A 17,056-nucleotide genomic window follows, 5' to 3' on the forward strand; every position below is an offset into this window, starting at 1 on the left:
TAGAAATTGACATTTCCTCTTGGAAATTCACCTCGTGGCCAGTGGTGGAGTGACTGGTTCTATCTTCAGTATTCTGTGACAACATTTTGTTCTTACTTATGTGATGGTACTTTCTATGCCATGCTCTAATTTTTGTGTTTATGTATCTATTTCCACAGGTTTTCAAGTTTATTGTGAGAGGAGCCTAACCTATAACCTGATGCATTTTAGGTACTGAATGTATGATTCTTGGATGAGTAATTAGCCCAGAGTATACCTCTGTCACAAGAACATGACTCTTATAAGGGAGACAAACGTATTCTTCACATAGTTGAAGTTTATGAATGCCATATTTGCTGTGAATAGCTGAGGCAGTGGTAAGCAATTTGTTTTAAAGTTGAGTTTAATTGTATATAAATATTTAAAAAATTATCTTTTTTCAATTTCAATTGATTATTTTTTTTAATTTAAATTTTTATTTTTTAAAATTTACCTCTAAATTAGTTAGCATATAGTGAAACATTGATTTCAGGAGTAGATATGTGGGAGCACCCAAATATATAAATCAATTAATCACAAACATAAAGAAACTCATTGATAGTAATACCTTAATAGTAGGTGACTTCAACACCCCACTCAGCAATGGACGGATCATCTAATCAAAAAATCAACAAGGAAACAATGGCTTTGAATGACACATTGGACCAGATGGACTTAACAGATATATTCAGAACATTTCATCCTAAAGCAGCAGAATATACATTCTTCTCCAGTGCACATGGAACATTCTCCAGAATAGACCATATACTGGGACACAAATCAGCCCTAAGTAAGTACAAAAAGATCGAGATACCGTGCATATTTTCAGACCACAATGCTATGAAACTTGAAATCAATCACAAGAAAAATTTGGAAAGGTAACAAATACTTGGAGACTGAAGAACATCCTACTAAAGAATGAATGGGCTAACCAAGCAGTTAAAGAGGAAATTCAAAAGTATATGGAAGTCAATGAAAATGATAACACCACAACCCAAAACCTCTGGGATGCAGCAAAGGCGGTCATAAGAGGAAAGTATATAGCAATCCAGGGTTTCCTAAAGAAGGAAAAAATATCTCAGATACACAACCTAACCTTATGCCTTAAGAAGCTGGAAAAAGGACAGCAAATAAAACCCAAAACCAGCAGAAGACAGGAAATAATAAAGATTAGAGCAGAAATTAATGCTATCGAAACCAAAAAAACAGAACAGATCAATGAAACCAGAAGCTGGTTCTATGAAAGAATTAACAAAATTGAGAAACTACTGGCCAGTTTGATCAAGAAGAAAAAGGAAAGGACCCAGATAAATAAAATCAAGAATGAAAGAGGAGAGATCACAACCAACACAACAGAAATAAAAAAATATCAACTTTTATTGGAATTGCTTTTAATCTAAATTTGTTCTTAATGTCAACAGAGGGCCAAATACTGTGCATGTATCACATATAAGTTATTTTAGAAGATATTTGCAATTCACACACTGTTTGAATAAAATCCTGATGTGACACATTTGTGAAATTTTTAATCAATTATTAGCAAAATTAAAGTACATGGCATTTAAAGAAGTCTAATATTATGTTGCTCTATTTCTAACTTCATCTTAAGAACTCAATAGAAATTATCAAGAAAAGTGTATACACTAGAGTGATTGAGATTTCAGACTACCAGAGAAAAGTCTATATACCAAAGAAGACACACACACACAACACACACACATCCTCTTTAGCTTTGAAGTAACAGTTAAATTTGGGTGGCATTTTATGGCTTTCCACAACCTGATTAAGAAGGGTCATTATGCTTTCAATACACAATGTGGCATTCAAGTATGAATAATAACTTTTTTTCTTGTTTAAATGATGTTAGTTTACCAAACGTTTCCTGTCTTTATGCCCATTATGTTACATCCCCCTAAAGACCTCTAGTAAATTTAGACAGCACTATCCAAAAAAGATATCTTAACAACAATATAAATATAGTCCTGGCATACTCCAAAGTTCGACGTGTGTTTCAATGACCTATTGCCTTTTTGTATTGAACTCTCCTTCTAGTTTTCTGCAAACGTAAGGGGCCACTGTTTGTAATAATTTAACTTCCTATTCTTTATGTTTTTGTTTCTCTTCTACTAGAATATAAACTCTTTGATAGCCAATTGTGACTTTTTTTTCTTTTTTTCACACATTTTAGCTTACGGCCTCACTCCCTAATACAAGGTCAGTGCTGATTATACATCATTTGAGTGTATGAAAGAACAACTGTATATCCTGCCTAGAAACAAATTTGGTTAGGAGATAATAGGATAATTTTACTCACATATGCTTTCGGGGGCTTGAAAATTATGCAATTTGAGGGGTCTCATTTAAGATATATAATAAACTATAAATATGAAATTGTGGGGGCCTCTCAGTGCTGTGGAAGTGGTCCATGCAAATGAGCATCTCTAAAACCTCAGATTCATTAATTATATGAAAATTTTGCTTCTGTGTTTAATACTATGATAATGTACTGTAATAATGGAGCAGCACTGAGGTCTTCTCTGTGGCTGGATTTATAATCTGTTTTAGGTCACTGTTACCTGAACGACTCTCCTTGGGCTGGACCGACCCGGAAAGATGAGATCACAGAGGGTTCCACTGAGGAGATGTGCCCTGAGGAATTGTTTCCATTAAACACAGTGGGACTTAACTTGAAGAGTGATTTTAAAACTTTATGAGAGCTAATGTCCTTTTTAGGTAGATCTCTTTAGTTTTCTTGCATAAAATTAAAATTTAATTAATAAAAATATACTGATTGTTAAAATTAATTTGCGTCAACTTCATGTGTGAGTAAATATACAGATATATTGACAAAATAAGAGTGAGAGATACCCACATAAACGTATGCAAAGTTAGAGTGAGCCTGGGAAATTCGAAATGTACCGTATGTGTCCTATTGCTTAGTGGTATTTTTTTATTTTTTCCCTATCCTCACACAAATGTGCTTATCTTCATTTATTTTGGAGCAGAGCTGCTGATATGAACTCTAGGGCTTCAGATTACAATCTGGGAAATGTGGGTTTTCTCCAGATGGTTTCATAGGAGGTCCAGAGGGCCCATGCCCCATTCTTAATTCCTGCCTTGTTTATATCCAGTTTAATGACCGTCTGGCCTCTGTTACTGCACAAGGGTGTTACAAATCTCAGTGGTCATTGGCTCAGGTTTTAGCCACAGATACAGAGAAGAGAGGCGTGGAAAGACTGGATTTGCTGCTACTCGTGCTGTTTATATCTGAACTGTCTCATAAAGCCTGATGAGTACATAATGGTTATTTCTGTTCATGGCAGGTCTGGCCACTGGTCTGTGGAGCCCGGGGTCCTAGGCTTCCTATTTGCAGGCTCATTCAGACTTCAGTTCTCAGGGATTTACTCATCACTCAGTAAACTGGTTCCACTCAGAGATTAGCATATTGGATTAGGTTCAGATTAGGTTTGCCAATTCTTGAGAAGTGTGTTTTGACACAGCAAGCATAAACTAAATAGCAGGCTTATTGGACACTTAGGTCTAATATTTTAGTGTAAACTAAGATATTTTGCAAAATTTTTTACTTGCATGATGTCTTCTCCAAATGTGTCCTTTTTGGCTGACTCTTCTTGACAATAGTAGCATGTAAATCAGTTACTCTAAATTATTTGTGAATTGCAACATGAAACTAATTCTTTATACAATATTTATATACATATTCCAGTGTCTGAGTAATTTTTTTTCAAAATTAAACATATATTCATGTTTCTAATCTTTTACACAGAGTTCTGAAACAGTTTTCATAAGTCATTTGGCATTTAGAACTTGACTTGACCTTTTCTTTTTGGTAACATATTGTTTGTTTGTTTTGTTGTGTTTTGCTTTGTTTTGTTTGTTTGTTTCCACTGTTAATTCCAGATAGAAAAAATGCCTCATTCAAATTTCATTTAGGTGTCTTATACAGCTTGTGTGTTATGGAGACAAATGAATTATATCAGGGGTGCCTGGGTGGCTCAGTTGGTTAAGCATCTGACTTCAGCTCAGGTCGTGATCTTGCAGTGTGTGAGTTTGAGCCGTGTGTAGGGCTCTGTGCTGACAGCTCAGAGCCTGGAGCCTGCTTTGGATTCATGTCTCCCTCTCTCTCTGCCCCTCTCCCTCTTGTCCTCTTTCTCTCTCTCTCTCCCTTTCAAAAATCAAAAATAAACATTAAAAACAATTTAAAAAATGAAGTATATCAAAAGTGTGAATCTGCTCTGGAGGTTTAGCTTCTCAATGGGAAAACTTTTCTCTTCCTTGCATAAATCATTTATAAATAGATGTAGTGTGAAGCATCCTATATTTTAAATCAGAATTTAGCAAAGAAAGAACAAATTGAGTCTGGAATGTATGCAGTGTCAAAAAGGGCTTAAAAAATGGTGGGTAAACCCCCAGAAGTCTGCTTAAATGGGGTCCTGCTGACCAAATAAGGAAGGATTTGATCATCAAAATACACAGCAATAATAATGGACTTAATTCATTGAACAAAACAGCAAATGGTGAGTCAATAGAAATATAAAATGATGGGTATATTGAAAACTTGATGAAGAATGGGATATTTATCATTTCAAAATACTTCCTTATAAAGCATGTATTAATTACAGAGTTATAGCATAACTGAACAGTAGAAAAGCTTGGCTAACATTTTCTTAATCAAATGATCAAACTGAACATCGGCAGTAATGGGACAGACTGAAATTGTGTGTTACTTCATAAGAGGCAGTGAGAAAAAGCACAACATCGTTGCGTGATATTACCACCCCAAATCCATAACCGAAATCTAATTAGACGCAAATTGGAATACGTTATGCAAAATAAGTAGCTTACAATCTTCAGAATATCGAGGTCGTGAAAAGTCAAAGAAAGACCAAGGAATATAAAAAGACATGCCAATGAAATGCAGCCTATGATGATATGCTGGAAGTTTTCTGTGGAAGTCATTATTAGGGCAACTGAAGAAATTGGCATGGGATCTGAGGATTCAATGACAGTCATGCATAAATAGTATTCTGGTTTTGGCGGTGGTGTGCTCTGTGCTGTGGTTATATAGCAGATTGGCTTTGTCTGTAGGAGTTAAACACTCAAATTGTTTGATGGCGGTGGGCTATTAGGTCAGCAACTTATTTTCAAAACTAATTTTGAACTTTTCTTCTCAGTTTAGAAGAGGTTGGTAATTGTCATAAAAATTAAAAAAATTAAAAGCTAAAAAAGTGATTTTAGAATTATAAGCTCGTGAAAAGTTGCACCATATTTTGTTTAGTTCTAAACTACAATGCAAAACACAAATAATAAATAAGTAAATACGTAAATAATTAAAAGCCTAAGATTAAACTTTAAAATAATGATATGAAATCAATAGGTTTTTTTAATACCGAAGAAAGCATTTTTAGAAAGTAGACATGAATTATGAGAGGAAGATTCTGATTTCATTAGGATGCCTAAGGAATAATTAAATGTAGGAAGATGTAATTCCATGCATAACATTTTTTCCTCAGTGCGACTGTTGCTTCTGATTCTCATAAATTTTTATCTTTGCTACCATTTTTATATACTGGAATGTACTGTGTGGCACTTAAAATCCATATATTTCTCTGGGAAAAAATATTATGAAAGTCCCATAACATTTGTGTGTATTGACCTCAGTAAAAATCATGACTATAATTGGAAAATAGAAAATCCATCTGTTTCATGAGAGTGTAATAGATTTTGACTTCCAGACAGGGTAACTGAGTTATGTTTGGTATTGATATACATTAGTAACCGCTTGTTCTTTCTCCATTTTTATTAGGTAATCCTTTCAAAACAGCCTCCCCAGTGTGAGTTGTAAGCATTCTATAAAAACATGATCTACTCACTTAATTGTGGACTACCACATTTTTCTTTTGGTAAGACAATTAAAAGTATGTGACTCATTAAACATTAATATATTTCTTTATGAAATCATGTAAGTTGAGCTTTAAAATTTTGTATTGGGTCTGATTATTTGGTTTAAGAGCCTGCATTGATTAAAATATTGAAGTATTGAATCATTACTTCATCATTTTTGTTCTTAATTAACTTTTTGCTCAATTGCACCCTTCTATGGAAGGGAATATTTCATGTTTTAAGATACAGTAATTGCCTTAAATAATAATTACTTATTTATTTTATTTTATTTGTTTATTCTGAGAGAGAGAGACAGAAGGAGAGAGAAAATTCCAAGCAGGTTTTGTGCTGTCAGCACAGGGGCTCGAACTCACAAGCCATATGATCATAACTTGAGCCAAAACCAAGAGTTGGACACTTAACTGATGAAGCCAGCCAGGTGCCGCAATAATTACTAGATTATAAATGTGATATAAATTTAGCACACAGTTTTCAGAGATTATACTTTTAATCATCCATGAAGATAGAGAAGACCCTAGTACCATAACAACAGACAAATAAAATGACTAAATCAGAAAAAGATATGATGACTATCCACCAAAGGATGGTCAGATTGCAAACTAATTTTTTTTTTTCAAAATTCATCCTGCCCATGCAGAGTTAAGAGAGAGTAAGCTCTACATGGGATGTAAAACTAAGAGATATAACAACAGGGAAGTATTTCCAATAACTACAGACATTGGGAGAAGGCCCACATCAAACTGATTTCTCTCAGCAGGCTATACAGGTCACTTGCCAGTAGACTGTTGAGTATAAATGGGCTCAATTATTCTAGCCCAAACTAGTGGAAGTTTTGTTTTCTTGTTTTTTTTGTTTTTCGTTTTTTGTTTTTTGTTTTTTTCCTGTTTAACAGTGCACATGGACACTGATTTAGACAAACCCATATTAAATGTACATGTTGGCCACTAAACCACTTGAAGTAATGGGATATGTTTTCCTGTGCATTAATGATAATGTGAGCATATAATAGGGTCCTTCATTCAAAGACTCCAAAATGAAGGCAAATATTTTTTTTTTCCTTTCACTTTACAAAAGTCTAGCGATATTAGGTGATTATTTTTCCAAATATGGCATACCAAATAAAGCAGTGTCAATATACAGTAAGTCTGCTGTAGCACAGCTGATATTATTCTACCACTTCTTAATACCGTGTACTATTTCCCTTACTTATAATCATCTCCTTATTCTACATTTCCCCGTTTCTACATTGCAGAGAAGTGCAACTTTTCTTGACCCTTTAGGTTTTCTTTTCTCAAGTTTGGACTTTTTGCTCTTTCCTTGTAATGCTTAAAAAATGGTGAAGAAAATAACTTACAATGGCCTAGAAAGTAACTGTTCTTTACTTACATGACCGTCATGAACAACAGGGAACTTGACCTCTCGCCCCATCTAGAAATATGACAACCGCCTCCACTCCCAGTTCATCACTAAACCCATCATTCTGAAAACTTATAGAATAAGAAAGGAGGAAAAAGACATAAAGAAGAGTCTGAACAAGTCAGATTCCAGGTTCAGAACCACTAGATTCAGGCTTGCATGGGAAATCTTAGAATTTAGAAATGAGACTAGCCGTTTGAAAAGATGCAGGAATTTAGGTGTTCTCAATGCAGGCAGATAGTCATCTGAAGAGTGTGCTGGCAATAGTTCAAGCAAAACACACTCAGGGAGATCTAGCAAGAAATTATCATGGGTTCTTAGACACTCCGGTATTCAAGAAAGAGCATCAGTTACTAGACGAGGCAGGTAAAGTAAGAATGTGGTTACAGCACCTTATAGAGCTAAACCCAATGTAGAAAAAAATAGCAATACAGTTGTTTAGACTGGGTCACTTAAGCTCTTAAATATTTTAACACTGTCCCCGGAATAGGTTTTTCCCTGGGGTAGGATAAATTTCTGATACAGAAACAGATTCTGAAGATTAAGAATATGTATACTCAGAGAAATGGAAGAGAGCTACAAAGACAAATATGTTGGTCATTATAATGTATTATGGCAAGATGTTTCTGATCCTCTGAAAAGTGGTGGTATAGAGTTAGCTTTTATGACAATCAAATAAATCTATGGAATAAATTTTATTCTTAGGATTTATTCTTTCTATGTTCCATCTGAAGTGGGTAAATTTCTAGCTTCTATTTCAAAAATAATATTCAAAACTATTAATTTTTTTCAAAATTCTCTTAGTATTTTTGGTGGATTCCCAAATCATTCTTCTTCATATACAGACTTCTTAAAAGTACAATCCATAGTCTGATCTTTACTACCTCAACAACTTTTTATAATCTCATTTATGTACATCACTCTAGAAAACCCCCTCCCATTGATTTAACGACCACCAAAATCTAACACACACATTCTCACTTCTCATCTTATTTGATCTCTCTGTGACATTGTATCGCGGCTTCCTACTTCTTTAAATGCTCATGTTGTGGCATCAGGTTTCCAATTCTTTTCCTAGCCTTCTCCTACCCACAACTTTCTCTGTGAGCAGTCCTCCTCTGCTTCCTTTCCTAAATCCATTCTTTGAATGTTCTCATCTCCTACCATTCCATCTTGGGTCATTTTCTTATATTTTACATGGTTTTTCTCTTGATTATATAATTAACTTGGTAGCTTACTAACCCACTTGTTCACCAATGACATTTTCTTTCTTATCACTCAATTTTTTACCATTGATCTCTTTACTGAGCTTATTAATTATCAAGTTCCTAACTGCCAATTTCTATCTTTTGTAGGATATTGGACAGGAAATATAAATAAATGGGTCCCACATGGAATTCATTGTCTTCTCTGGAAATTATGTTCCTTTACTTCTTATATTTCTCATACTGGTTTACAGCATCACCATATATGTAGTTCCATGGCAATCACCTCCAGTTTCTTCCTCTTCTTGATGTTCCACATGCAATAAGTTAACATCTCACAACTGTCTCTAAATTATAAATTTATTTGTTTTTTGTTACTACTCTCCTAGTACAGATTTTCATCATTTCATAGATTTTTTTTCTGTTGTTCTTGAAACACAAATGCTGTCTCACGTCAGATGCTATTTTTCTAGAGCAGTTTAAGTTCCTCTGTCCAATAGCATAATGTGTACATCACAAGAATTGCACTCTAATGAAAGCCACTTTTATCTTAGGGCCTAAATTGAAATGACTGTAACCCTCCATCTAATATTCAAAGTCCACTTTCCTTCATTCTACTCCCATTATATTCAAGAGTATCCAGAATGAAGGGTCTCAGATGAATCCAGAACTAAGCCTGGCTTGGTCTCCCCTCTATGTCCTGGGGATGTGAGCTCTCTATGATAATGTTACTCTTCTTGGCACAGCCTCTACTGGATGCTGTCCCTCTGTGCACACACATTTGTCACAGGATGGGTTGGTAAAGAAATTCTGGTTTCAACCTGGAAGTATGTAAAAGCCTTTCTTCTCCAACTTGGTGAGCTGCTTTGATATCTTGGTGTTGAAATGGCACCACTAGAATTGAAATGGCACCATTAGAATCGTGTCCTAATTCTCACAAAATTCTGAACATCGTTTGTGGGGAATAAGCTTAGAAATTCCCTGGGCTTACATCAATGGGTTAAAAAGGCATAAAGAATTATAAAGCCATAGGATGCTCACACCCGAGTTTGGGTAAACAAGACAAGGAAACCAAGAATAGGGAGGTGCAAAGGCACTCAGAATAAAGAAGGGGTGCAGAGCCCCCAGAATAGAGAGGGAGGGGCAAAGCCCAAAAATAAGGGCACAAAGGTGCCCAATACATAGGTAAATGAAATAAACAAGATTAGATATTTAGGATGGAAGCACCCCCAATTTAGTACTATAGCAGAAAGCTGCTTTCACAGGAAGAAACAAGCAAGTTAGGTAAACAGGTAAATTGGACTATAGACCTGCTGTGATGCAGGTAAAGCAGCCCAGAGAGGAGATGATTAATGAAAGAAAAGGTGCCTTGTTAACTCTGAAGTTATTTCCCCTACCTGTCTCATCCCCTAGGCTAGCTAAGATAAACAGAGGTGGTGCCTCATGTCCACTGTAAACAACCTTCCACCCTGCTGCCCAGCATCAGCATTCTGCTTTGTATTAACCCAAACCCCTAACCCCAAATATCTTCAAGACCCCCTTTCCCTCACGTCCATAAGTTAATGTTCATAGATACATTGTCTCTTTGTGCGTGTCCATTGTCATGTTTGTAAGCCTTCTGATCCTAATAAAAATGGGGCAAGGACCCTTATTTGGGGCTCCTGTCTTTTCCCAGACATTAGCCATCTCTTGTTTTTCATCATGTGTCCCACTCTCTTGCTAGACAAGAGAGAACTCTAGACTCAGAGTCTATGACAATCGTTCCTTTTGTTCTCATTAATAAATGATCAAACAACACAAAAATACACTTTCATACATACTCCACTAAAACAAGTGTGGGTTTATTATTATTATTTTTAATTACTTTCCTGTTTTTGTCTTATTTTTGTTTTGTTTTAACTTCCTCCTGTTTAACAGGATAGCAGGCCTTTCTGAATATGTTTTAAGGGTAATATGTTTCTAGGATAATAGGTTGTTTTAAGTCTTAAGTACTCTGATGAGATTAAGTGAAGTGTTTCTAAAAGAAATACCAAGAGAAGAAGATGTATGGGTTTGGAGAATGTTATTTGGAGAAACTCAGTAGCTGTGAGGGTAGAGAGTAGGGCTTTCCTCTAGACAGGAGGGGTAAAAGTCTACCCAAACTGTAGAAAAACAACAAAGAGTATGAAGAGGGCATAATAAAAACTGATGGGATTAAACCCCTTCTTTCTACCAAAATTGAATGCTCACACAGCAGAATTGAAACTAAAGATGGCTGATTGTCTTATCAAGTGTCAGAGAAAATTCTACTGATTCTGTGTTTTTTGTTTTGTTTGGTTTGGTTTTTGTTTGTTTGTTTTTGTTTGCTTGTTTTTGTTTTTTTTTTTAAATCTCTGTTTTGCCCTGAGAGGTGTTGAGTGCATATCTTAGCATAGCATAGTGGTCAAGACCATGGGCTCCAGAGACTAACTGGTTGGAGTCACAACCAGTAACTACAATACTTTCTAGCGCTGGAGCTTGAAAAATTATGTAACCTGTCGCTGTCTCATTTATTGATCTGTTAAAAAAAAAAAAAAGGATAATAATATTACCTTTTTCATATAGCTACTGTGATAATTAAATGAAATCATTCATGTAAAAGACTCAGCAGAGTACATGGCACAGAGTGTGTGCTCAATACAGCAGTGTTATTATCCTCCACCCCAGGCGAGCAAGTTGAATAATTTACCCTGTGAACAGTCTCAGCTTTCTTTTATTTATTTATTTATTTATTTATTTATTTATTTTTATTTTTTTATTTTTTATTTTTTAATATATGAAATTTACTGTCAAATTGGTTTCCATACAACACCCAGTGCTCATCCCAAAAGGTGCCCTCCTCAATACCCATCACCCACCCTGCCCTCCCTCCCACCCCCCATCAACCCTCAATTTGTTCTCAGTTTTTAACAGTCTCTTATGCTTTGGCTCTCTCCCACTCTAACCTCTTTTTTTTTTTTTTTTTTTTTTTCCTTCCCCTCCCCCATGGGTTTCTGTTATGTTTCTCAGGATCCACATAAGAGTGAAACCATATGGTATCTGTCTTTCTCTGTATGGCTTATTTCACTTAGCATCACACTCTCCAGTTCCATCCACGTTGCTACAAAAGGCCATATTTCATTTTTTCTCATTGCCACGTAGTATTCCATTGTGTATATAAACCACAATTTCTTTATCCATTCATCAGTTGATGGACATTTAGGCTCTTTCCATAATTTGGCTATTGTTGAGAGTGCTGCTATAAACATTGGGGTACAGGTGCCCCTATGCATCAGTACTCCTGTATCCCTTGGATAAATTCCTAGCAGTGCTATTGCTGGGTCATAGGGTAGGTCTATTTTAATTTTCTGAGGAACCTCCACACTGCTTTCCAGAGCGGCTGCACCAATTTGCATTCCCACCAACAGTGCAAGAGGGTTCCTGTTTCTCCACATCCTCTCCAGCATCTATAGTCTCCTGATTTCTTCATTTTGGCCACTCTGACTGGCGTGAGGTGATATCTGAGTGTGGTTTTGATTTGTATTTCCCTGATAAGGAGCGACGTTGAACATCTTTTCATGTGCCTGTTGGCCATCCGGATGTCTTCTTTAGAGAAGTGTCTATTCATGTTTTCTGCCCATTTCTTCACTGGGTTATTTGTTTTTCGGGTGTGGAGTTTGATGAGCTCTTTATAGATTTTGGATACTAGCCCTTTGTCCGATGTGTCATTTGCAAATATCTTTTCCCATTCCGTTGGTTGCCTTTTAGTTTTGTTGGTTGTTTCCTTTGCTGTGCAGAAGCTTTTTATCTTCACAAGGTCCCAGTAATTCACTTTTGCTTTTAATTCCCTTGCCTTTGGGGATGTGCCGAGTAAGAGATTGCTACGGCTGAGGTCAGAGAGGTCTTTTCCTGTTTTCTCCTCTAAGGTTTTGATGGTTTCCTGTCTCACATTCAGGTCCTTTATCCATTTTGAGTTTATTTTTGTGAATGGTGTGAGAAAGTGGTCTAGTTTCAACCTTCTGCATGTTGCTGTCCAGTTCTCCCAGCACCATTTGTTAAAGAGACTGTCTTTTTTCCATTGGATGTTCTTTCCTGCTTTGTCAAAGATGAGTTGGCCATACGTTTGTGGGTCTAGTTCTGGGGTTTCTATTCTATTCCATTGGTCTATGTGTCTGTTTTTATGCCAATACCATGCTGACTTGATGATGACAGCTTTGTAGTAGAGGCTAAAGTCTGGGATTGTGATGCCTCCTGCTTTGGTCTTCTTCTTCAAAATTACTTTGGCTATTCGGGGCCTTTTGTGGTTCCATATGAATTTTAGGATTGCTTGTTCTAGTTTCGAGAAGAATGCTGGTGCAATTTTGATTGGGATTGCATTGAATGTGTAGATAGCTTTGGGTAGTATTGACATTTTGACAATATTTATTCTTCCAATCCATGAGCAGGGAATGTCTTTCCATTTCTTTATATCTTCTTCAATTACCTGCATAAGCTTTCTATAGTTTTCAGCATACAGATCTTTTACGTCTTTGGTTAGATTTATTCCTAGGTATTTTATGCTTCTTGGTGCAATTGTGAATGGGATCAGTTTCTTCATTTGTCTTTCTGTTGCTTCATTGTTAGTGTATAAGAATGCAACTGATTTCTGCACATTGATTTTGTATCCTGCAACTTTGCTGAATTCATGTATCAGTTCTAGCAGACTTTTGGTGGAGTCTATCGGATTTTCCATGTATAATATCATGTCATCTGCAAAAAGCGAAAGCTTGACTTCGTCTTTGCCAATTTTGATGCCTTTGATTTCCTTTTGTTGTCTGATTGCTGATGCTAGAACTTCCAGCACTATATTAAACAACAGCGGTGACAGTGGGCATCCCTGTCGTGTTCCTGATCTCAGGGAAAAAGCTCTCAGTTTTTCCCCGTTGAGGATGATGTTAGCTGTGGGCTTTTCATAAATGGCCTTTATGATCTTTAAGTATGTTCCTTCTATCCCGACTTTCTCAAGGGTTTTTATTAAGAAAGGGTGCTGGATTTTGTCAAAGGCCTTTTCTGCATCGATTGACAGGATCATATGGTTCTTCTCTTTTTTTTTGTTAATGTGATGTATCACGTTGATCGATTTGCGAATGTTGAACCAGCCCTGCATCCCAGGAATGAATCCCACTTGATCATGGTGAATAATTCTTTTTATATGCTGTTGAATTCGATTTGCTAGTATCTTATTAAGAATTTTTGCATCCATATTCATCAGGGATATTGGCCTGTAGTTCTCTTTTTTTACTGGGTCTCTGTCCGGTTTAGGAATCAAAGTAATACTGGCTTCATAGAATGAGTCTGGAAGTTTTCCTTCCCTTTCTATTTCTTGGAATAGCTTGAGAAGGATAGGTATTATCTCTGCTTTAAATGTCTGGTAGAACTCCCCTGGGAAGCCATCTGGTCCTGGACTCTTATTTGTTGGGAGATTTTTGATAACCGATTCAATTTCTTCGCTGGTTATGGGTCTGTTCAAGCTTTCTATTTCCTCCTGATTGAGTTTTGGAAGAGTGTGGGTGTTTAGAAATTTGTCCATTTCTTCCAGGTTGTCCAATTTGCTGGCATATAATTTTTCATAGTATTCCCTGATAATTGTTTGTATCTCTGAGGGATTGGTTGTAATCATTCCATTTTCATTCATGATTTTATCTATTTGGGTCATCTCCCTTTTCTTTTTGAGAAGCCTGGCTAGAGGTTTGTCAATTTTGTTTATTTTTTCAAAAAACCAACTCTTGGTTTCGTTGATCTGCTCTACAGTTTTTTTAGATTCTATATTGTTTATTTCTGCTCTGATCTTTATTATTTCTCTTCTTCTGCTGGGTTTAGGCTGCCTTTGCTGTTCTGCTTCTATTTCCTTTAGGTGTGCTGTTAGATTTTGTATTTGGGATTTTTCTTGTTTCTTGAGATAGGCCTGGATTGCAATGTATTTTCCTCCCAGGACTGCCTTCGCTGCATCCCAAAGCGTTTGGATTGTTGTATTTTCATTTTCGTTTGTTTCCATGTATATTTTAATTTCTTCTCTAATTGCCTGGTTGACCCACTCATTCGTTAGTAGGGTGTTCTTTACCCTCCATGCTTTTGGAGGTTTTCCAGACTTTTTCCTGTGGTTGATTTCAAGCTTCATAGCATTGTGGTCTGAAAGTATGCATGGTATAATTTCAATTCTTGTAAACTTATGAAGGGCTGTTTTGTGACCCAGTATATGATCTATCTTGGAGAATGTTCCATGTGCACTCGAGAAGAAAGTATATTCTGTTGCTTTGGGATGCAGAGTTCTAAATATATCTGTCAAGTCCATCTGATCCAATGTATCATTCAGGGCCCTTGTTTCTTTATTGACCGTGTGTCTAGATGATCTATCCATTTCTGTAAGTGGGGTGTTAAAGTCCCCTGCAATGACCACATTCTTATCAATAAGGTTGCTTATGTTTATGAGTAATTGTTTTATATATCTGGGGGCTCGGGTATTTGGCGCATAGACATTTATAATAGTTAGCTCTTCCTGGTGGATAGACCCTGTGATTATTATATAATGCCCTTCTTCATCTCTTGTTACAGCCTTTAATTTAAAGTCTAGTTTGTCTGATATAAGTATGGCTACTCCAGCTTTCTTTTGGCTTCCAGGAGCATGATAAATAGTTCTCCATCCCCTCAGTCTCAATCTAAAGGTGTCCTCAGATCTAAAATGAGTCTCTTGTAGACAGCAAATAGATGGGTCTTGTTTTTTTATCCATTCTGATACCCTATGTCTTTTAGTTGGCGCATTTAATCCATTTACATTCAGTGTTATTATAGAAAGATATGGGTTTAGAGTCATTGTGATGTCTGTATGTTTTATGCTTGTAGTGATGTCTCTGGTACTTTGTCTCACAGGATCCCCCTTAGGATCTCTTGTAGGGCTGGTTTCGTGGTGACAAATTCCTTCAGTTTTTGTTTGTTTGGGAAGACCTTGATCTCTCCTTCTATTCTAAATGACAGACTTGCTGGATAAAGGATTCTCGGCTGCATATTTTTTCTGTTTAGCACACTGTAGATATCGTGCCAAGCCTTTCTGGCCTGCCAAGTTTCAAAGGAGAGATCAGTCACGAGTCTTATAGGTCTCCCTTTATAAGTGAGGGCACGTTTATCCCTTGCTGCTTTCAGAATTTTCTCTTTATCCTTGTATTTTGCCAGTTTCACTATGATATGTCGTGCAGAAGATCGATTCAAGTTACGTCTGAAGGGAGTTCTCTGTGCCTCTTGGATTTCAATGCCTTTTTCCTTCCCCAGTTCAGGGAAGTTCTCAGCTATAATTTGTTCAAGTACCCCTTCAGCACCTTTCCCTCTCTCTTCCTCCTCTGGGATACCAATTATGCGTATATTATTTTTTTTTAGTGTATCACTTAGTTCTCTAATTTTCCCCTCATACTCCTGGATTTTTTTATCTCTCTTTCTTTCAGCTTCCTCTTTCTCCATAACTTTATCTTCTAGTTCACCTATTCTCTCCTCTGCCTCTTCGAGCCGAGCCATCGTGGATTCCATTTTGTTTTGCATTTCGTTTAAAGCGTTTTTCAACTCCTCGTGACTGTTCCTTAGTCCCTCGATCTTTGTGGCAAGAGATTCTCTGCTGTCCTGTATACTGTTTTCAAGCCCAGCGATTAATTTTATGACTATTATTCTAAATTCACTTTCTGTTATATTATTTAAATCCTTTTTGATCAGTTCATTAGCTGTTGTTATTTCCTGGAGATTCTTCTGAGGGGAATTCTTCCGTTTGGTCATTTTGGAGAGTCCCTTGCGTGGTGAGGACCTGCAGTGCACTTCCCCTGTGCTGTGGTGTATAACTGGAGTTAGTGGGCGGGGCCGCAGTCCGACCCGATGTCTGCCCCCAGCCCACTGCTGGGGCCACAGTCAGACTGGTGTGTGCCTTCTCTTCCCCTCTCCTAGGGGCGGGATTCACTGTGGGGTGGCGTGTCCCGTCTGGGCTACTTGCACACTGCCAGGCTTGTGTTGCTGGGGATCTGGCGTATTAGCTGGGGTGGGTAGGCAAGGTGCACGGGGGCTGGAGGGGCAGGCTTAGCTCGCTTCTCCTTAGGTGATCCACTCCAGGAGGAGCCCTGTGGCAGTGGGAGGGAGTCAGATCCGCTGCCGGAGGTTTGGCTCCGCAGAAGCACAGAGTTGGGTGTTTGCGCGGAGCGAGCAAGTTCCCTGGCAGGAACTGGTTCCCTTTGGGATTTTGGCTGGGGGATGGGCGGGGGAGATGGCGCTGGCGCCTTTGTTCCCCGCCAAGCTGAGCTCTGCTGTCCGGGGGCTCAGCAGCTCTCCCTCCCTTTGTCCTCCAGCCTTCCCGCTTTCCGAGCAGAGCTGTTAACTTATGACCTCCCAGACGCTAAGTCGCGCTTGCTGTCGGAACACAGTCCTCCGGCCCCTCCGCTTTTGCCAGCCAGACTCGGGGGCTCTGCTTGGCCGGCGAGCCGCCCCTCCGC

This window comes from Panthera uncia, chromosome B1 (genome assembly GCF_023721935.1).
Source record: "Panthera uncia isolate 11264 chromosome B1, Puncia_PCG_1.0, whole genome shotgun sequence".
NCBI lineage: Eukaryota > Metazoa > Chordata > Mammalia > Carnivora > Felidae > Panthera > Panthera uncia.